A 22,975-nucleotide genomic window follows, 5' to 3' on the forward strand; every position below is an offset into this window, starting at 1 on the left:
TTCTTCTATCCTCCAAGGAATATAGTTCTAACCTGTCCAACCTTTCCCTCTAAATCAGTTCTTGAAGTCCTAGCAACATCTTTGTAAATCTCCTTTGGACTCTTTCAATCTTACTGATATCCTTCCCACAATTAGGTGACCAAAACTGCACACAAAACTCCCAAGTTGAGTTAAACAAGAAAGCCAACAAAGACGTCGTGATTTCAATTTATACAAAATTCTGGAGAAACTCAGCAAGTCGCACAGCATTCTTTATGTAGCGAGGATAAAGATACATAAGCCTTTCGTCAAAAAGACAGCAGGCACCTGAATAAAATGGTGGGGGGGTGGTTGCAGGGGAAGCAGTACATGCCTACAAACAAGAGGCTATAGGTGACAAAGGCGGGCAAGCATAAAAGAAAAATGCTATATAAAGAATGCTTTGTGACTTGCTGAGTATTTCCCACCTTTTTATGTAAACATGATTCTCCAAATTTGGCCTCATCAATGTCTTAAACAACTTCAATATAACATCCCAAATCCTATGCTCAAAACTTTGATTTATGAAGGCTAATGTTCCAAAATCTCTCTTTATAACCCTATCTACCTGTGACACCACTTTCAGGGAATTATGCATCCATATTCCAAGATGCTTCTGCTCTATCACACTCTTCAGTGCCCCACTGTTTGCTGTGCAAGTCCTCCCTTGATTTGTCTTTCCAAAGTGCAACACCTCACATTTGCCTGCATTAAACAGGTTGGCTCAGTTAGCATAGTTGTTAGTGCAATGTTGTTACAGTGCCAGGACTTGAAGGAGTTTGTACGATTTCCCCATGTCTGCGTGGATTTCCTCCGAGTGCACCAGTATCCTCCCAGTGTTCAAAATGTACCGACCGGGGTTGTAGGTCAATTGGGTGTAATTGGGCAGCAAGGGCTCATGGGCCAAAAGGACCTGTTACTATGTTGTATGAAGTATTTATTTATTAAAATTCAACCTGTCATTTTACAGCCCTTTTTTTTTAGCTGATTCAGATCCCTCTACAAGTTTTGAAAGACTTCCTCGCTATCAACTACACCTCCACTCTTTGAGTCATCTGTGGATCCAATTTACAACATTATCATCCAAATCAATAATATAGATGACAAACAACAATGGAGACAGCACCAATCCTTGAGGCACACCACTAGTCACAGGACTCCAGTCAGAGAGGCAATGATCCTGTATAGCCAATATCAAATCCAGTTTCCTACCTCATCATAAATACTGAGCTTCTAAAGCTTCCTAACCAACCCCCATGTGGGACCTGGTCAAAGTCCATGTGGACAACATCCACAGCCTTTCCTTCATCAACTTTCCTGGTAAACACCTTGAAAAACTCTATGATTGGTTAAACATGACTTAACTTGCACAAAGCCATGTTGACAATCCCTAATCTGTCCCTGTCTATCCAAATAATTGTATATCCGATCTCTTAGAACACCTTCCAATAACTTCCCCACTAATGATGTCAGGTTCACATCTCCAATGCCTCCCCCAGAGGCCCTTCAATTTCTACACTAGCCTCCCTCAAGATCCAAGGAAATATCTTGTCAGGCCATAGGGATTCATTCACCCTTATTTGCCTTAAGACAGCAAGCACCTCCTCTTCTTTAATCTGTATAGGTTTCATGATCTCACTGTGTGTTTGCCTCATTTGCAAAGACTCTGTGCCAGTTTTCTAGCAAATACAGATGCAAAAAAAACATTAAAGATCTCTCCCATCTCTTTTGGCTCCATACATAGCCGACCACTTTGATCTTCAAGATTTTCACTCTTCAAGTAAAAAAGCTTATCTCTGAATATCTCCTAAATTTTGCTCTGCTCGCCTTAAACAGATGTCCTCTGGTATTTGCTATTCTCACTCCAGGAGAAAGGAGATGGCTGTTCCCCATATCTAGGCCTCTCAGAATCTTATATACCCCTATGAAGTCAACTCATGGTTTAAGGTTATTTAAGGTTATTTTTAATTGCTTCCATCATTCTCTGTTTTCATGTCAGATTTCTAATATTAACATTTATTTTATTTCCATAGCCTGCTCTCTGCTTTTTAGGCCAGAACTCAGATTATCAAGCCAGTACCATATCACTGTTTGTAGGAGCTTCCTGTGCATAATGAGACTGTCTTGTTTCTCACTAAATCGACTCCACTTCAATAAATTTGAGTGAAGAGCATGTTGTGATATTCTGTAGCCATGAATAGTTGGATGTGACAGGAAACCACTTTATTACCTCCTGCCTGTGGGTCTGTGCTCCTCCCCCACCATTTTGTTTGGGCACCTGCCTACATTTTGTCATACCTTGATGAAGGGCTTGTGGTGGTACACCACCGGCCTTCTGCAGGGGGCAACCTCTGTACCTGCAGGAGTGTACCGCCGGCCTACTGCAGGGGGCAACCTCTGTACCTGCAGGAGTAAGGGGACAGGACAACACCTGGACGGCTGTCAATCACCCTCCGGGATATAAGCCTGCGCAGCCTCCCGAGGCCTCACTCAGAGTTGCTGCAGCCACAGCCAGCCTGGCTCTGTGGAAGTCTTTGTGGATTAAAGCCTGTTGTACAGTTTTTACCTTGTGTGTGTCTGATTCTGGCTAATAGCACACCACAGGGCTCAAGCCAAAAATGTTGGTTTTGTATCTTTATCTTTGCTATAGAAAATACAGTGTTTGACCTGATGAGATAATCCAGTGCTGTGTTTTTACTTTCTTTCTGATTACAGCACCAACATGGGGATTCTGATCAAACACAATGGGATTAACATCACAACACATTGTGAGAAGCTTAGGTGAATGAGCCAGCTTTGTGGAGCATGAATTACAGCATCAAATGGGTCTTTACAGGCTTTGACCAATATTTGGCACTTAAATAAAATGACAGATGCCTTACTTTCGACCTGATAGTGCATAGAACCACTCTCCAGCATTCTGGTGGGAGTGAGGTGTTGCTGGCACATGAATGAATGATGGCAATGGAACGATGAAATGCAATCTCCATCCCAGATACCGACAGTTCTCGCCCACGTCTTGCCCCATAGCCAGCACTGATCTGCGCTCTCATGTCCAGGACCCGCAAAGGCTCCCCCACAATCTGGGCAACCTGCCCCTACCGCTGATGCAAAAGTAGTAGAGAAAGGAAAATTAGGGTTTTGTTTCTTGCCCAAAAAATAAAATGTATTATTTTTATTCGTGCAAGAGAGTTCCTCGTTGTCAATCCAGTTTTTCAATTGCTTGCTGATAAAAGAGAAGACATGGATTGCCTAAGCATGCACTTAAACAAGGATTAGTTTGGGTTTTTTAATATGTGTGATTTGAAAGTGGCCGCTGAACCTGCTTCCTCTGTTCTCTTCAGTAGTGTCATGCCATTTGAACTACCTAAATTCTGCTGTCCAAACTTTAACTCACCCAGTCCTATGAACCCTTTACATCTGTATTAACTGTGCTAACTAACCCATGGTGATTCCCATTCTAAATGTTCCATTTTTCAAACGCTACATCAATATATGCAAGGTGTTCAATGAAATTGGTCCCAGCAATTTCTGTAACCTGCTCCAATCTACAATCCTTCAGGATCTCCTTTAATCCAGCACTCAAATGTCAAGTTTAAGTTGAAGCAGTGTTGGAATGTTAGCTATATAAACACACGTTGTGTTAGTATTGTTATGGAATGAACCCAACAATGCATATTCAATCACTCAGGAGACTATTGTGGAGAAACATAGCCTACTGTTCGGCTGTCCAGCATTGAGATTCAGGGGGCTGTGGAACAGTCACCTTTATACAGGAGCCTGTGGGGAGGGGCCGCAGGTTCAACCGGCCAATAGGTATGCATGACCAGATAATTATACATTACAGTGGTTTACCACACCCTGGTCTCAAATTGAACAGTAGATTTCTGCATGGTGGGCTTTTTGTTGCAACAGACTTTGTTCTAGACTAGTTAAAAGGCCACCCAATTGGGATAGCCATGAAGGTGCAACCCAGCATTGAGTGGGTTGCTTTGAGAAAAAGATATGACATAATTAAGGGGAGGGGGAAGAAGTCCAACGGCCTAGCAAGCTGCATTGCAATATTTTGTGCTTCTTGCATTCCAAATTTTCTAAAGGCAAGTTGTTTTGTGTTAGAATTTATGGAAAATCCAAAGTAAAGCTGTTTGCAAAATAAATCCCAGTTAACTGGCAGCTAAATAGAGCACAACAATGGAGGTATTCATTCCAAGAAATTATATTGTTTTAACACAACAAAATCTTCACAAAGTGCAAATCTTGTTTGAAGTAATAAAATAAATGAGGGAATTCTCCTTTGCCAATTTCACAATCCTGAGCAATAAGTCAATAAATTCAGATCCCATCAAATGGAAAAAACATTCTGTCTCATTTACCAAGAATAGAGCAAGTGAGTCTGGTTACCATAGCAACCGATGAGCCAAAGCCTCAGTTACCTGGAAACAGAAATACTTCCATCTAGTGGTATGCCCTTTATATCTGTTTGAAGAATAAACTCAGTGAAGACTTGTGGGTGAGGGGGGAAGGAGTCAGGGGAATTTAACTCTTCACAATGGAAAGGGAAGGGGGAAGCAGTTGGTTGTTTAAAAATTAGAGCATTGGAATCCCACTTCAGTCTGTGTATAAGAGGAGTAAAATGGCGCTGTGTATGGGCTAGGGGAGTGGTGATGCAGACAATTAACCTGTCCTACAAGGAAAATTATGTTTTAAAGTCAAAAAGGCTTCTGTTAAAACAAACTGTGGTCTGGATTACCCAGGAATCAGAGAATGTGGCAAGTGAATGGCAGCACAAATGATGGGAATCCCTTTGCACTCTGTCTCTTCCTGACAGTGGGCAGAGGCCAAGGATAGACAAGCTTTGTGTGGGAATGGGGAGGGGAATTAAAATAGCTGGCATGCAAGGGCAAAGCAGTTGCCCAATCTGCTTTTGGTCTCAACAATGTAGAGGAAGCCACATTGAGAAGATTGGAGGAGGTACATGTCTCACCTGAAAGTCTGTTTATGTCGCTAGATGGGTGAAGATGTAGGGACTGTCTCAGGGATGGGGAGCTGGGCAGGATGAGAATGGAATGTGTGAAATGGAAGAGATGCGGGTTAGGTCTTTATCAATGGCAATGGATAACAGCAGTGGGGCATATTTTTTAAGGAAGAAGGACATTGAAGAAAGGAACAGCATCCCAAAGAAAGAGGATGCTACTATCCCTTTCTCCAAGTTTCTCTTTCTCCAAGTTTCTCCATCTCCACCCCATCTGTTCCTGGGATGAGGCTCTTGACTCAATGACATCTGAAATATCCTTCTTCATTAACTAACCTACACACTACAGTAATAATCCAGTGTCTCTCTCCCATCATGCACAACTACTCCCACCCTGCCTTCCCCCCAGACAGGACAAGGATAGACTCCCCTTGGTTCTCACCTGCATCCAAGAGTCATCATTCTTTGATACCCACCAGTTACTGCATTTTTCTCCATCAGCTACATCTTTCTCTTCCCAGCCCTTTCCACTGTTCAAAGGGACAACTCTCCATGACTCCACGATTCACTTTTCCTTTCCACCCCCCCCCCAGGCTTTTTCTCTCCTGCAACCACATTAAGTTTGTACCTTCTCCCTTATCGCCATTTAGAGCTATAATCAGACCTTTCAGGTGAGGCGGTGTCTCACATGCACCTCTTTCACTTTAGTCTTGTGCATTTGGTGCCTCCTCTACATCAGTGAGAAATGTAAATTGGGTAATCAATTTGTCAAGCATCTTTATACACCAGCTTGAACGTTCAGTTGTCATTTCACACCTCTTCCCTTTCCCATACCTACCTATTACCTCTTGGCCCCTCCCCTTTTAATGTTTGCAATCTCACCTTCTCATCTTAATTTTGAAAAAGAATGCCTGTCCAAAATTATTGACTTTGCTTCATTATCCAGTATCAGATTTTCTGAAGGATGAGGAGTAAATCGCAAAACTCTATCGACACTGTGGTTGAAGTAAAGACACAAATTGCTGGAGAAGCCCAGCAGGTCAAACAGTGCCCTTTGGGTAAAGATATGTAACTGACGTTTTGGGCTTGAGCCCTTCATCAAAGTGTGAGAAAATGCCGGCAAGAGTCCGAACAAAAGAGTGGGAGGTGGGGAGGGGGGGGTGGCAAAGGCAGGAGATGATAGTTGGAGAAAGGAGGGAGTGAACAACAGCAATGAGGGGAGGAGGGATGGCTGGGTGCGTGGAAGATCTGGAAAGGCAGGAAAGGGGGAGGGGAAAGAAAAGGCGAGCAGGTTTAATGGAAAGCAGTGAAGTCATTATCAATGCCATCTGGGTGGAGAGTGCCCAGATGGAAAATAAGATGTTGTTCTCCCAATCTGGGTGGGATAGTACACAAAGCCATGGACAGACGTGAGTGTGGGAATGAGACTCGGAATTGAAATGGTTGGCTACAGAGAGGTCGTTGTTGCTCAGCGAAGCGATTTCACAATCTGTGACCAGTCTCTCCAATGTAGAGATCAGGTTTTATTGAGACACCTTGCTCACCTAGTTTACTGATTTGTGCTGCAGTACAGAGTCGCACTCATTCTTAACTTCCATTTTATGGTTTGAGCATTACACTTCTCTCTGCCTGACCTGCTGAGTCCCTCTAGCATCTTTTTCCTCAAAAGTACCATCTGCATTTTATTGTGTTCTCAAAGATGGCCTTGCCTTTAAATTGTAGACTTTTAGCATTACTTGTATTTTGGATTTACAGCTATTAACTCTGATTCCTGTAAAACTGTGGTCAATATATTTTATGCCAGTATTTATAGTCCAGCCTTAACTGCCCTGTGAATCTTGGTCAAGATTCATAAAAACTGATTTAACTAAAGTTCCCTTCTCTGAGACATATTATTGAAATGAATGGCTTTTTTTTGGTTCTTTCCCCTATTGACATTCCACACTTAAATAAATTTATGAGTTCCAATTTAGAAGCTGCTACTAGACCAAGGGAAAAACAGCACTGAGGAACTAAATGTTTAGCTCAGTATAAACATTTCCAGTGCAAAATCACTTTTTATTTCATCCTGTGATAGAATTTAAATCACAACATCTGACCAACTGGTGTGTCTTATGACCAGGCTCTGAGCCATATTAAGTGGATAAAATCACTCCTTTCCAAAACAGATCAATCCTTGGAAACTAAAAGATAGCCCTTCCTTCCTTTATTGAGTCATGTTATCTGAAATAAATTATCATGACTTCTAAAGTTCTTTATTTTAAAACAACTTTAAATTTTCAAAATATTAATGCCATCCTATGATTAAATTTAAAATCACACTTCCTGCCCATCTAGTCCAATCTTGTGACCAAATTCTGGAGCCATATGAAGTGGTCAACGTCATTCCCTTCACTTCCATGCTGATAATTTTCTGGGTGATGTGCTGCAGAGCGAACAAACGAGTTCAAACCACAAAGGCTATACTGCAGGCACTAATTTAGCTTAAAACTTGCACACAAGGTTCACTATCCCTTCTGGCTCCATGTGCTCTACTGCCTACAAAAGGGCCAACATGAGCCTTTATATGGCAAGGAGTAGGTAGAGCCAACCTCCCAGGTTACCTTCTGTTATGTCTCTGGAGTTATTTGGGAGGCTTCTTAAATAACTTAGATATACAAGATTCAAATAATAGAAAAGAGACTTCACTTACTGATGTCTTCCACCATCTCAGGAAACTGTTCACATACTCACATATACATGTACATATGCCCCACAGTGGTGCACTACAGTTACTACAGTGAGAAGGGTGTATTCTTACGCGGTTACAAAATAGTTCACATTTTCCCTGACTATATAACACCTCCCTGCAGTAGACAGATAGGAATGCAGACAGACGCAGGCAGTCACAGACAGTCTGGTGGTTGTATCACCACATTCTGCGATTAAGAACCCATGCCACTGGATCTTCATTCACACCGATGGTCAGGAAGTCCTTATTTTCAAGCCGTTCCAATCAGCATTTCTTCTTTTACTTCTCATTCTTCTGGTTGTACTGCCATTATTCCCCTCAATCATGATCACAGCCATCAATGTCTTTTTTATTAACCTTCTTTACATTGGTCTTGAGACTTTTAGGACCATGTTGCTTTTTTGCCTTAGTTGGAGGTATTACTGAAAAATATCCTCTTAAATCTACAGCCAGTGTAATTAATACTCGCTTGCAAACATGCTATTTTGAGCTTTGGTAATCACTTTATTAGTGCAGTTTTCTTCTATGATTTAATTTTGTATTTGCACAGCCTGGTTTTGATCACAGATGACATTTATTCTGTTTTAGTACCCATCAATTAAAATTTGGACTTACTCCAGAAACCTGGAAAAACAAACAAGCATTTCCGAGGAATTAAAGTTGATTTTACATGCAAGCTATGAAAATAGCAAGCAAACAATGAGGGTTTTGCCATGGGGATTTGGATTGAACTCAGAGTGAATAACCCTTGTACTCCCCTGATAGCTTTGGCACTTTATCAAGCCTAGAGGGAAGTGGGTGATATTATGTATTAGAAAGAAGGTGGGGGAGAGGTCCAGATATGATAGGTCAGAAGGTGTGTGAGATGGAGAGACAGGTAAATGGAGAAACCATTAGGAATTGGGGGGAGGAAGAAAAGTAGGAGAGGATTGGGGGGGAGGCTGGAGAGAGAATACGTTCCTCAAGTTTATGTTTGGGCTCACCCTGACAGTGGATGAGGTCAAGGACAGACAAGTCATTGTTGGAATGGTTGGGGAGTTAAATTGGTTGACTACAGGAAGCTCCAGTTTAGACCCACAGACAGATTGTTGGTGTTCGCCGAAGCAGTCACCAATCTGTATTTGGACTCACTAGGCCTCTTTATGGTGAAACCCCATATTATAGCTGGCTCAAGTGAAATAAAAGGCAATTTTATCTCTTATGGTGATGACCTATAAGGCAGAACCTGCAGACACTTTTATGCACTGCTGAGTTGGGAGCCAGCTTCCAAAGCTGAAGGAGGCAGGCCGAGTGGTGCAGTAAGTGCTGCCTGCCACCATGTCATCAAACATACACACCAAGAAGGAAAAGCGGCCTATGGCAAGCACTGAAATTACTCCTCTCCACCCCTCTTAAAACTTGCTTACTTCCAGGGGTGCAGTGCTGCCGGAGCTCACCGGAGCGCTGTTCCAGCTCCTCACCAGGCCGCTCCAGCATATCATCGGGCCGCTTCTGGGCCAATCTAGCACCTCCCAGTGGCAGTGGCTTAATGTGGGAGCAATGGCCATCTTCATAACCCACAATCCTCCATGCACCTGGAATCACCCTGTCAGCGCCAGCGCCAGATTCCAACAGAAGTTCCAAATGATTCTTCAGCCCCAGCCAAGTCTAGGAGATGCAGGAGGGGAGATGGGAGTGAATAAGACAACACATGGAGGTTGTTTTCAGAGGCGGGGAGGTGGGAGGTTGTGGTGCACTGTTAGCCAGAATCAGACGCACACAAAGATAAAGACTGTACAACAGACTTTAATCCACAAAGACTTCCACAGAGCCAGGCTGACTGTGGCTGCAGCAACTCTGAGTGAGGCTTCGGGAGGCTGGCGCAGGCTTATATCCCGGAGGGTGATTGACACCCGACCTGGTGGGGCTTGATCCATTCAGGTCAACTGATTGACAGTCGGCCAGATGTTGTCCTGTCCCCTTACACTCCTGCAGGTACAGAGGTTGCAACCTACAGTAGGCCGGTGATGTACCACCACAACAGTGGACAGTCACCCTTGTGCAAGCCCCAGCTCCCTATTCCATGGCGGTGGAGAGCCCTACATCAGCACCTCCCACCCCTGTTAAATTTAACCAGGGCTGAAGTGCTGCCAGAGCTTACTGGAGCGCTACTCCGATATCTCATCAGGACACTTCAGGGCCGCTCTGGTATTAACACTGGAACTAAGGCCGAGCTCCATGGTGGGACACACACGTGATGGTACTCGACCCCTCCATATTCAGCAGCATGCCGGAATGCAGCACTGCAAGCCATCCCCAGCACCAATCACTGTGGGACCCCTGGGTGGTGGCTCCTGGGTCATCGCGACATCATCAGCCCTCCCCTTTGTAGCTGCTTTCAGTAGCATTCATTTTATGGAAGAGGTTGAGCAACTTCACTCCACCTTTAAGTGTATCCCCAAAGGCAGATGGAAGCTGGAACATATTCCAGCAATCCATCCACCTTCAGACATTTTATGGAGGTCAGTGCAGTGATGTAATGACAGAGAATCTCTGTCTTTACTTTTGCATTTTTTTCCTCTTTAAAAGGCTCTATTGATATAGAGATCACATTGAGTACACTCATTGCAGTAGATTAGATTGGATGATGTGCATTTAAAGCTCTGCCTCACCTGGAAGATATGTTTGGGTCCTGGTGAAGGAGAAGATGTACGGACAAGTTTTGTACTTTCTATGGTGTGGGTGGGGTGGACTAGAGAGTCTCGGAGAGACTTATCCCTGTGAAACATGGATAGTGGTGGAGAGGGGATGTGGCTGCCAGTGAGATCATTCTGAATTGGCAGAAGTGTTGGAGGATTCTCTAATGTATGCTGAAATTGTTGGGGTGGAAAATGAGGACCAGAGGGAGTCTGCCCTTGTTCTGCTTGGGAGAAAGTGAGGCAAGGACAGAAGTATGAGAAATAGATGTGACCTTTATCAATGATAGTGAAAAGGAATCTGCATCTATTACAGAAAGAGGACATTTAGAAAGTCCTGAAGTGGAAGGCCTCACCCTGGAAACTGATGCAATTGAGACAAAAGAATTGTGAAAAAGTAATGGTATCCTTACGAAGGATGGGATGGAAAGACGTATAATCCAGGTAGCAGCGAGAGTCAATGGGCTTGATCCATTCAAGCCCCACCAGGTCGGGTGTCAATCACCCTCCGGGATATAAGCCTGCGCCGGCCTCCCGAGGCCTCACTCCGAGTTGCTGCAGCCACAGCCAGCCTGGCTCTGTGGAAGTATTTGTGGCTTGAAATAGTCCATGGATAGTTTGCCCTCTGAGATGGGGCCAGAGAGATCAAAGAAGGGGAGAGAGCTGTCAGAAACAGCCCAGGTAAATTTCAGAGCGGAGTGGATATTGGTGGTGAAGTTCATGAAATTGTCAAGTTCTGTGCGGGTTCAGGAGGGAGCCCCATTGTACTCATCAATGTAACGGAGGAAGAGTTGTGAAGTGGAACTCAAGTAGGATTGGATCACGGACTGTTTCACATACCTGGCAAAAAGGAAGTGGTTGAAGCTGAGGCCCATGTATGTGCCCAGAATCGGGAGGAAATGGGAGAAGTCAAAGTAAATGTTGTTAAGTGTGAAGACAAACTCTGCCAAGTGGAGGAGAGTGTTCATCAATGGAGACTGCATGGTTCTAGAATGAAGGGGATGCCCCGGAGGCCTTCCTGATGGGAAATAAATGTGCAAAGGCATTGCCCATCTTGGGTGAAGTTTAGGTGGTGGGATCCAGAAGAATGAGAATTCTTCAAAGAGGGCTAACACATTTATTTATCAGACTCAACAGCAACCAAGTGTAACTTTGATTAGAGTTGGTGCTTTGATTATAGAACCACCATTTTTTATAGTATCGTTGAAAGGTGGTTTTAATATGAATGTTTGCAGTATGAAACTGCCACAAAACAGCGGACTTGTTCATGACAATTGATCTTGATTCTGGTTCTGCATGAATATCTGCCAAAAGTGTCATTTGCTTAAGTGTTGCTATGGCCTGCAATGTTGACCAGGAAGGAATGTGAGAAATGAGATGCAGTGTGAACCTGAATGAGTAGCAAATTTAACATAACTCAGCCCACATGTCCGTGCCGCCCAATTTACATCCAATTAACCTACACCCCTGTGACAGTACAGATCTATCACCAATGTACATAGTGTATATAGATACTGTATCTAGACTGTGCTTACAGCAATTGGCTGAGAGCTAAGCCATGCCTATTGTCTGGGCCTTAAAGGGTTGTGTCCCTAGCCAGGTCGGATCATTCCGGACTGGTCGGCCACCTGTGAAGAGCTCCTGTCTTTTGCTAATAAAATTGTAGAGCTCGTCGAAAGAATCAAAGACTTGTTGATCCAAACCAAGGCTTTTATTAGCAAAAGACAGGAGCTCTTCACAGGTGGCCGACCAGTCCGGAATGATCCGACCTGGCTAGGGACACAACCCTTTAAGGCCCAGACAGTAGGCATGGCTAAGCTCTCAGCCAATCGCTGTAAGCACAGTCTAGATACAGTAACTATATACACTATGTACATTGGTGATAGATCTGTACTATCACAACCTCCAGTATGTTTTTGAACATGATGGATATTGGCTTTGTTCCTGCCCTCATTCCCAAATGGCCTTATCTTTCTTGCGCTCATTTCTATCAATATTATTTTCATACACATAGGCATGGCTGAGAATCCTTCTCTCCAAGCTGCAATTGCAAATTCTGTTCACTGTTCCACTAAAAACTCAAACCCTTTAAATGATGTCTGTAAATTCAGTGATTAACCAATGAAATTCTTTCCCATTAGACTATCTTGTTCTGCTTTACCTAGTTACCCAGTATCAGATTTTGTGGAGGACATTGGAGGATCAGACTTTATTGAGACACCTTGCTCACCTAATTTACTGATTTGGGCTGCAGCACTAGAGTTGCACTTGAGCTTAACTTCCATTTTATGCTTTGAGCATTACATTTTGCATAAAACAACAAGAAAACAGTGAACATCTTTTGAAACACACCAGAGTTATTTTGTTCTCTGCTGATCAAGTTGTTGCTGTGTTTCTTGCCATGCCATTTTTTTCCAGTCATTGATTTGTTTTGGTTTTGCTGAATAGCAAACTCTTTCAAATTTTTGTCACTTTCCTTATCCTGTAGAAATATACCATTTACTTTTAACTCGAGTGAAATCCCCCACATGTTCTGACATTCAGAAATGCTCGTGCTGCAGCCTGATTTCTAAATTGCACTCTGCCAATCAAAACAAATTCCGTATTTTACAATAAAAATCGTCAATGCTGTGAAAACTGCTCGAGATAAAGAAAGACAACCGTAATCTTAGAGCAAACGGTCCTGTCTGTTCGTTCTGTCTAGAAACCTACTGGAACAACAAACCCCTCCGTTATACTAATTTAAACACCAGAATTTACTCGACAATTAATGATAATTAGTAGTTTCAGAAAAAGAAACAGCGGGGCGATAAATCTGCAACCTTCCTCTACTGATTTTCTGCTGTTCTTTTGAGGCACTTACACAATTCACACAGCCCTTATCATTTAATATTCAAAAATTATCAAAATTCCCATTTCCCTTAAAATTTGCAGACTGTTACAACTCCTCTCACTGCTCCCCTTATTGGCAGAGGATTTGAAAGCTGTGTTGCGGATTTGTCTGAAGTTTGTGTCTGCCTCTGACATTTGCTTTTAAGTCTTTTAAACTCAAGGATTACTTACAGCTACCTAGAAAATTTCAGTCTCCAAAGATCAGAGCTTACATCTTCTGCTTTCACATTTCATTCTGCAAACCTGAATATGGATATTTCAAATCAGAATCATAGAGCTGTTCAGCACGGAATCATGGAGCTGTTCAGCACGGAATCATGGAGCTGTTCAGCACGGAATCATGGAGCTGTTCAGCACGGAATCATGGAGCTGTTCAGCACGGAATCATGGAGCTGTTCAGCACGGAATCATGGAGCTGTTCAGCACGGAATCATGGAGCTGTTCAGCACGGAGTCATAGAGCTGTTCAGCACGGAATCATGGAGCTGTTCAGCACGGAATCATGGAGCTGTTCAGCACGGAATCATGGAGCTGTTCAGCACGGAATCATGGAGCTGTTCAGCACGGAATCATGGAGCTGTTCAGCACGGAATCATGGAGCTGTTCAGCACGGAATCATGGAGCTGTTCAGCACGGAATCATGGAGCTGTTCAGCACGGAATCAAGCCCTTCAGTCCAACTTGTCCATATTGAGCAAGTTCCCTCGTCCCATTTGCTTTTGTTGGGCCTATATACCCACTGATAGATTGTTCCATCCTCTGAGTGAAAAGGTTTCCCCACAAGTCCCCTTCACATCCGTCCCGTCTCACCTTAAACCTCTACCAAATAGTTTGAGGTTCCATTACCCTGGAAATAGGCTGTGACCATTCACCTTATCTCTGCCCCTTGTGATGTTATATTCTTTTAGAAAGTCATCCATCAGCCTTTTTCGCTCCAGCCTCTCCTTATAACTCAAGCCCTCCAGTCCCAGGAACATCCTCCTGAATCTTCTTGACATCCTCTCCAGCTTCATGAAATCCTTTCTATAGCTGAACAACCAAAACTGCAGATAATATTCTAGATCAGTGGTTCTCATCCTTTTTCTTTCTACTCACACACCACTTTAAGTATTCCTTATGCCATAGGTGCTCTGTGATTAGTGAGAGACTCCTTAAGGTGGTATGTGAATGGGAAGGGAAGGTTGACAACCACTGCTCTAGACCCAATTGTAACTGAAATATTTTGCTTGAGAAAAATTGTCATTGGCCCATATCCTTTGGAGTTATGAAACCGTGCACATAATGAATCAATTAGGTATGATTAAAACAGTGGTTTTCAACCTTTTTCTTCCCACCCATATACCACCTTAAGCAATCCCTTACTAATCACAGAGCACCTATGGCATAAGGAATACTTAAAGTGGCATGTGAGTGGAAATAAAAAGGTTGAAAACCACTGTTCTAGATGTAGTCTTACCAACGTTTTATAACATGACATCCCAGTCCTGAACTCAATGCTTTAACCAATGAAGGCAAGTGTGCCAATTGCCTTCTTCACCACCCTGTCTATTTGTGACACCACTTGTATCCCTCTGTTGTACATTCTCTAGGGTCCTGCCATTTACTCTGTTAGCCTGACCCTAGTTTAATGTGCAGCACTTCGCACTTGTCTGAGTTAAATCCTATTTGTCTTTCCTTTGCCTCCACTGTACCTCAAGGCTCCATCCTTGGTCCCTCCTATTTCTTATCGACATGCTGCTTCCTAGCAATACCATCAAAAATTGTTCATCAATTTCCAAATGTGCACTGAGTGTTTCCTCACCCTGCCAGTGTACACTGGCATTTTCTATTTGATAATGTTTCATTGAAATGTCTGGTTTTCGCTCCATTAATGATACTACATGAAAAGGAATTGTTATTATCCAACCCCTATCATATATTTTTTTATTCTTTTGAGGAGATTAAGACATTTGCTTTCTCTATTCCATCACAAGTGCATTTTAAGTCTAGACTCAATGATAAAAACGTGTAATATCAGGTGCATATTGTTACAGAGTTCTGTGTTGTGTATTGGTCTATGTGTTGCGTGATTTTGTGTTGGAAAGTTCGTTTTGGCTAAAGTGACAGTTTGCCTTAAAGAGCCAAGGTGAAGGTGGACTGCTAAGAGAGTGGGAGATGGATTGGGCATGTGCAGAAGATGATCTAGAAATTTCTGGACTTAGAAGACAAACCACCACCGGATGTGGCTGTGAAGTGGAAGGAGGCCCAAGCAGAGTCATTGTCTGGGAGGCAGTTTAGAATGTTGGGCATTTTAAAAGGCAGCCAGAAGGATCCGGACCAAGACATTGTTCCTTCCTCTGCAAGCAACACAAGAAGACAACTTCGAGTTTTGTGCTCTCTCTCTCTCAAAGATCTTTTAGCTTCAGTTTACCAAGCAAACTGAATTTTGTTTATGATTGTTGCTTTGGTTGAGATCGAAGTTTTGTGAGTCTTGTGTGTTTTGTGTTTGCTTTGTATCTAAGTTTTTCTGTGGGCTGGTTGGAAATATAATGTAGACTTTAATTACATATGTTATATTTAGGCTGGGGAATTTATTAGTTTTACACTGTTATAGAAATTTGCATAGTAACCAGTGGGCATTGTTATAAAAAGGGGGATTTTTAATTAAAGTTGAAGGTGAATTTTTGTTAATAAAGTAATTGTTCATCTTTACCCCTGTGTGATGTGCCTTCTTTGTGGTTGCTGGTTTGATCTTGTAACAATATATCAATCACATCCATGCATTAGTTTCTGATCCACCAGCAACTGGAATCGGTTTTTCCTCATACTTCTCTGAAATTTTCTCCATCAGGAAGAAGTCAGAGGAATATGACCCAGTCCTCACTGAGGGCTCAGTAGAGAAGAAGGTCAAGAACTTCAAATTCCTGGGTGTCAACATCTCCAAGGATCTGTCCTGGAGCCTCCACATTGATACAACCACAAAGAAGGTTCACCAGTGGCTATATTTTGCGAGGTGTCTGAGGAGATTCAGTACATCACCGAAGACTCTCATAAACTTCCACAGGTGTACCATTCTGACTGGTTGCATCACTGCCTGGTATGGAGGCGCCAACTATCGGGACAAGAAGAAAACTGCAATATCACAGGCACCAGACTTTACTCCATTAAGGACCTTTACATGTGGCAGTGTCTTTAAAAAAGCAGCCTCTATCCTCAAAGACCCCCACCACCCTGGCCTTCACTCTGTCACCATCAGGGGGACAAAGGTACAGGAGCCTAAAGACAAGCTGTCATCAGATTCCTGAATAATCAATGAACCAAAGACACGTCCTTACTTTTCGTGCACTATTATTTTGATTAATATTTTTATTTTATTTTTATGGTAATTTTGTAAGATGGTTATAATGTGAATGTTCGCCCTGTGACGCTGCTGTGAATAAAACCAAATTTCATGACTTGTTCATGACAATAAATCCTGAATCCGAATCTGGTTCAAATCTCCTCCTAGTTTTCTCCAAACATATGGAGTCAGCCGGTTCCATGTAACTTTAATCTAACGTTCCTGGACACAGTCCAGTAAACCATATCTTACAAAAATTATATTACCACTCAATCTGTATTTAGATTAGGTCATGCTATATGAAAGCTGGAACAGTGACAAGTGCTGATTGAAAATAGGAAAGGTGATATTATGTAGTGCACACAGCAGCTGGAATTTGGAAATAGTCTCATACCCCTATTAAAAGGGAGTTAATCATAGCCATCTAGTATAGTGGAGCCCACGAACCTCTTTCTCCTTCCAAGAGGATAGTTTGTAACATGGGACTTTTTACCTTTATCTCCCCAACTTGTCATCACTTAGATTTCTGTGCACAGAAATCCAATACCTACAATTTTCGGCCATGACAAGTGATTTCTAAATTAATAATGAGCATGGCATGGATCACAATCCTCATTATGGTATTGAGCTCTATCATGTTTGTGAGCAGATGTCTATTTGTTTTGAGTAAAGAATATTTGTGCACGGCACAAGGGAACAAAGTCAGCCCCAAAGACTGTGGATGGAATCTGCAAGGTCTCAGTTGGGCACACATGACGTTTCAGATAAACAGGAAGGCCACAAGGTATCAGGAGTAGCCAGATTCGAGGCAAGCATTATTACATTGACTATCTTTAGAAGTATTTCACTAGCCATAGAGTCATGGAGTTTTACAGCATGAAAACGTGCCCTTCGGTACCGATCAAGTTGGTTGCCCTTAACCTTCTATCCATGCAATGATTTATAATGGATGCTGGAATATCCAGAAAGGGATGTAAATGGTGCTTTGTAAATAAAAGTCTTGTTTTTAACTGAGTAAACAATATATTCTGAAAAGTTTTACACATAAATGTAACTTCTTTATATTGATTGTACAGTTTCAAATAAGTCAGGACCAAATTATAAAGGAAATTGATGGCCCCAATGTTAAACTGTCATTAACATCAATAAGAACATTACAGCACACTACAGGCTCTTCGGTCAACAATATTGTGCCGAACTATATAAATCTACTCATCAATCTAACCTCCCCCCAACTCACATTAATAACCTCTATTTTTCTTGCATTCACGTAGTTGACTAAGTCTTTTAAATGTCGCTGTTGTACCAGCCTCCACCACCACCCTGGCAATGCATTCAAGGCACCCACTACTCTGTGTAAAAAAAATTACCTTTGACATCTCTCCTCACCTTGTACAGATATCCTCTGATATTTGCCTCTTATAATCGCCTTTACCTGTATTAAATCACCTTCTTTGGTCCCAAACAGAAAAACCCTAGCTCAGACACGTTCTCTAATCCAGGCAACTTATGGGACAAGTAGAGACAACTGATGAGGTGCCAGAAACCCCTCATTGGATCCAGGAAGAGCTCTCAGTTCTCCTTGCTCACACAGAAGTTCACTTTGTTTCTGGAAACTGTTCTCCAACAAGGAGCAGCCAAGAAGAATGCCTTTTCCCCCTCAGCCTTGAAATAATCATTCCAGTTGACTCCTTCTATTGTCTTGGCATCCTTCCATTTTATGTGAATTGTCCATTGTAACTAAGATCCTAAGCCTTGGAATTTCCTTTAAAAGCTTCTCCTCCATGACCTCCTCTTTGAAACCTGAGTTTTTCAACAGGTTTTTGTCTTGTCACCTTGTCAAGTTAATTTGATTTCTGGAACATTTTTCTACCTTAAAAGATGCTGTCAGTACTGTTTGTGTGGGCAGAAACTCTGCATATACTCCTTCTAGCTGGAGAAAGTCATCTCCCGACTTCTCAAAGGCAAATGATTGAACCTTGCCTGCGTGCCAAAGGTTCAGATAAAATCACCACCTGCAGTTGTTATTTTGAAAACTTTACATTCAGTAGTCTACTATTGTTAAGCATACCCCATTTTACTCACTGACACATTTATCCAGTTAGAATTGAGCCTGCTGATTGACGCGAAGTAAATAACTCGAGAGGCTAAGTCTGAGTCACTGATCTACTACGGCTTTTATTCAGAATGGACAGGGACCTAGTCCTGTGCCGTGACCCGGGCCGTCTGGGGAAGGGTCAGGGTGTTAGAGGCTTTATACAAAGAGGGAGAAGCCACAGGTACAGTCACAGAAGAGGGTGGAGCCAGTAATGAAGAGGGAAGCAGCTCACCACACTGATTCATTGACAACACTGGTAGTTACAGGATCAATCTAAAAATGTAGTGCTGATTCATTGTCGAGCACAAGCCTTTATTCAGCTACACGGTGTAAGTTATTTTATAAGCAGTTCAACAGCAGTTACCACAAGAGTAATGTTCTTTCTTCGGCTTGGCTTCGCGGACGAAGATTTATGGAGGGGACGTCAGCTGCAGGCTCGTTTGTGGCTGACCAGTCCGATGTGGGACAGGCAGACACGGTTGCAGCGGTTGCAGGGGAAAATTGGTTGGTTGGGGTTGGGTGTTGGGTTTTTCCTCCTTTGTCTTTTGTCAGTGAGGTGGGCTCTGCGGTCTTCTTCAAAGGAGGTTGCTGCCCGCCGAACTGTGAGGCGCCAAGATGCATGGTTGGAGGCGAGATCAGCCCACTGGCGGTGGTCACCAAGAGCTTTCTTTAGGCAGTCCTTGTACACAGTTTCGAAGTGCACTTAAAGTTTCTGCTCCATTTGTCTGTACATGAATGAGTTGTTAACGTTAGATATCAGCCTGTAATTCCCTGCTATGTTAATACTGAGATGCCATTGACACTTCAGCTTACTAATCATAATGAAATATTCTTGGCTGTGGCACCCAACAGAATTTGCTACTCGGAGAAAAAGTAATGGTGTAAAGATTTGTCTTTTAATTGGTATCCACAACCAACATAAAGATGTTAAAATTCTGCACCCTCAGGTGTTTAAAGGGGAAGGCATGTTAACAAATTGGAACACTAGGCCATACTAGGCCAGTATAATCACACAAGGTCCAGGAGCGCCATCCTGTGGCAACTTTAAGTTCAAATTGAAGTTTAAAGTTTTGTTTATTGTTATGTGATGAAGTATGGTGAAAAGCACTGTTCCCTCTAAGCTGTGCCCATGTGTGCATGCCCTCACGTTTTGCAATCAGCGCACAGGGAAATTAATGTGTGCACAAAAGGTTTGTTACCTAGTTCAAAGTATAGAATGCAATCATATGTATTATAATAAAACCCATCAATACAGTTTTATTAGGTATGAGGCTGTGCTAAAACTATCTTTTTTTTTCCCTCCCTGGCTCCTCAGCCCAGCCTCACCACCACTAATGCGCACTCGCTGTCGCCAAAATGATCTTGAAGCAATTTCAAATTTACTTCTTCAGTGCGCTCATACCTTTGCCACAGGAAAAAAAACTTGCACACTTACTTACTTACTTACATTGCTGAAGAAGTTTCTTTTGTGTGCTATCCAGCAAGTCTATCCATACATAAGTACAGCAGAATAAAACGGGACAAAGAGTAGAGTTACAATGAATGATAAGTTAGAATGGTGTAATATTATTTTAGTGTGCAGACCATTCAGAAGTGTGATATTAAATGAAAAGAAACTATCCTTGAATCTGGTGGTGTGTGTTTGTATCCTCATGGGAGGGGATTGAAGAGAGTGTGGCCAAGGTGGATAGAACATAGAACATTGTAGCACAGCCCAGGCCCTTCAGCCCTCAATGTGGTGCCACACTATATATTCTTACCAAAAAATATTAAACCCTTCCTATCTCCTAACCCTCTATTTTTCTTTCATCCCTGTGCCTAAGAGTCCTTAATGTTTCAGCCTCTACCACCACCCCTGGCAAGGCATTCCAGGCCCCCACAACTCTCTGTGAAAAAATTTTACCCCTGATGTCTCCCCTAAACTTTCCTCCCTTCACTTTGTTCAGATGTCCTCTGATGCCCTGGAGAAAAGGTACCTGTACTAGCTGTCCACCTTATCTACACCTCTCAGAATCTTACAGACCTCTCTTGAGTCTCCACTTCAAAGAGAAAAGTCCCAGCTCTGCAAACCTTGCCTCATAAGACTTATTTTCCAATCCAGGTAACATCCTGGTGAATTTCCTCTGCATCCTCTATTTAGCTTACACATCCTCCTATTATGAGGTGACCAGAATTGAACATAATACAGTTACAACATGACCTCTCGACTCTTGAACACAATCCCCCTATTAATGAAGCCTAGCAACCCATAAGCTTTCTTAACTATCCTATCAACCTGCGCGGCGACCTTGAGAGATGTATGGATTTGGACCCCAAGGTCCTTCTGTTCTACCACACTGTTAAGTATCTGACCATTAACCCTATACTAAGAATTCTGGCTGGACCTTCCAAAATGCATCATCTTCTCCGGATTGAACACCATCTGCCAATTTTCTTTCCAACTCTGTATCCTTTTGTAACCTATGAAAGCCTTCAGCACTATCCACGCCTTCAAGCTTTGTATCATTTGCAAATTTACTTTCCCATCCTTCCGCTTCTTCATCTAGGCCATTTATAAAAATTACAAAGAGCAGGAGTCCCAGAACAGATCCCTGCAAAACTCCACTTGTCACCAACCTCCAGACAGAATACTTTCCATCCACTACTTTGCTCTGCTTTCTAAATGCAAGCCAAATTTTAATACACACAGCAAAGGTTCCATGGATCCCATTCCTCATGGGTTTCTGAATGAGTCTCTCATGAGGGACCTTGTCAAATCCCTTGCTAAAATCCATACAGACCACATCTACCACCCTACCCTCATCAATTTCATTTTGTTACCTCTTCAGAAAACTTAATTAAGCTCATGCAGCATATTGGGGGGAAAAAGGCAAATGGAAACTGTGATGAGAGGGTGAAGATGGAGAGAGATGCTCAACGTAGGAGATATGTGAAACAATATAAGGGTGGGATGATGACCAGATGAGAACAATGGGTGACTGCATGGGTGTATGTTCAGGAGCTAGGCAGGTGAAGCAGCAGGGTAAAGAAAATGGGTAACAGGGCTTGGTTGGGGAGAGGGGTTTGGAAGATGGGTGCATATGAGGCAGGTAACCAAATGAATACATTGCATTTTCCACTTTTATTCTTGCACATTTTTACATGTACCCTCAGCATTTTCCAATCCTGAGGAAAGCTCAATGATGGGCAATATTTAATTCAGTTTTTCACCTTACAAATTATTCCAGTATTTCATGTTTTTTATCATATTTGTTAATGTACTTGGTTAGCAATTCTATCTCTTGGCATTTCCTTTTTTTATAGCACTCGAGATCAATAAATATTTCTGTTGTTCTGAATGATCTCACAGCGTCTTCTGATGCTGCTGCCCGCCGGCGACTCAGAATCCTCTGACTCTGTGCTAAGGAATGTCCCGCAGTTAATCGTACATCTTGATGCTGAGGCATTAGGTAAGAACAGTTACTCCAGAATGGTGTGTGTCTTATTTCCTGTTTTCTTTTTAATTGGCAACGTGAACTTTGTTTCACTATTGTATGTAAACTAACAGATCTTATTTCTGTTATATTCGATCATTCTTGTATTTGTAGGGACTACAATAAGCTTGCAAGAAAATGTCTTTTCATTTCATTTTTTAATTATTGAAACATTAATATCACAAGTGAAAGGAATGATGACTGCAAAAATTGAATCATAAATTCTATTCATGTAATGAAAATGAATTGCATTTTAATCCTATTAACGATTAATCAGGAACCAATACATGCAATGTATTGCTAATTTTTAAATTGTATCTTTTGATAAACAAAATGGATTCAATTTTCTAACATGGATTCTACTTGATAATAGACTCAGTAAATGCAAAATACAATTCAGGGACATGGAAGACCATTTAATCATGACAAGAAATGTTATACCTTGCTTTCAAAGAGAATGAGCAAAAAGAACACCATCAAATTTTGAAGGAAACTAGAGAAATGGCATGCCAACTAGAGTGTCAAATAATGGAGAAGAATACTGACCTTAATAAACTCGTATATTTAAATGATTTTTTTTTTAATGTAGAAATACATCATGGTAACAGGCCAGTTTGTCCCAAGTGTCCATGCCGCCCAATTTACACCTAATTAGCCTACAACCCCCGGTATGTTTCAAAAGGTGGGAGGAAAGCAGAGACCCCGGGGAAAACCCACGCATACACGGGAAGAACGTACAGACAGTGTGGGATTCAAAATAATAATTTTCTGTGTATTAAATGCTCATATTTCCCATAAC

The 22,975-nt window shown here is 42.2% G+C and overlaps 1 protein-coding gene across 3 annotated transcripts in view; it reads left to right on the forward strand.

Annotated features, from left to right (window-relative positions):
* LOC138745913 (proline-rich protein 5-like) overlaps positions 1–22,975 on the forward strand; it is a 362,551-nt gene that overhangs the window by 212,356 nt on the left and 127,220 nt on the right. For 2 of the 3 annotated variants that reach the window (XM_069903427.1, XM_069903429.1), the window contains exon 4: positions 22,053–22,152. The exons of the other annotated variant lie outside the window; for it this stretch is intronic. The gene's annotated coding sequence lies outside the window, so the exon portion shown is untranslated. The remainder of the gene's footprint in view (positions 1–22,052; positions 22,153–22,975) is intronic. 3 annotated transcript variants of the gene reach the window in all.

Source organism: Narcine bancroftii, chromosome 11 (genome assembly GCF_036971445.1).
Source record: "Narcine bancroftii isolate sNarBan1 chromosome 11, sNarBan1.hap1, whole genome shotgun sequence".
Classification (NCBI taxonomy): Eukaryota; Metazoa; Chordata; class Chondrichthyes; order Torpediniformes; family Narcinidae; genus Narcine; species Narcine bancroftii.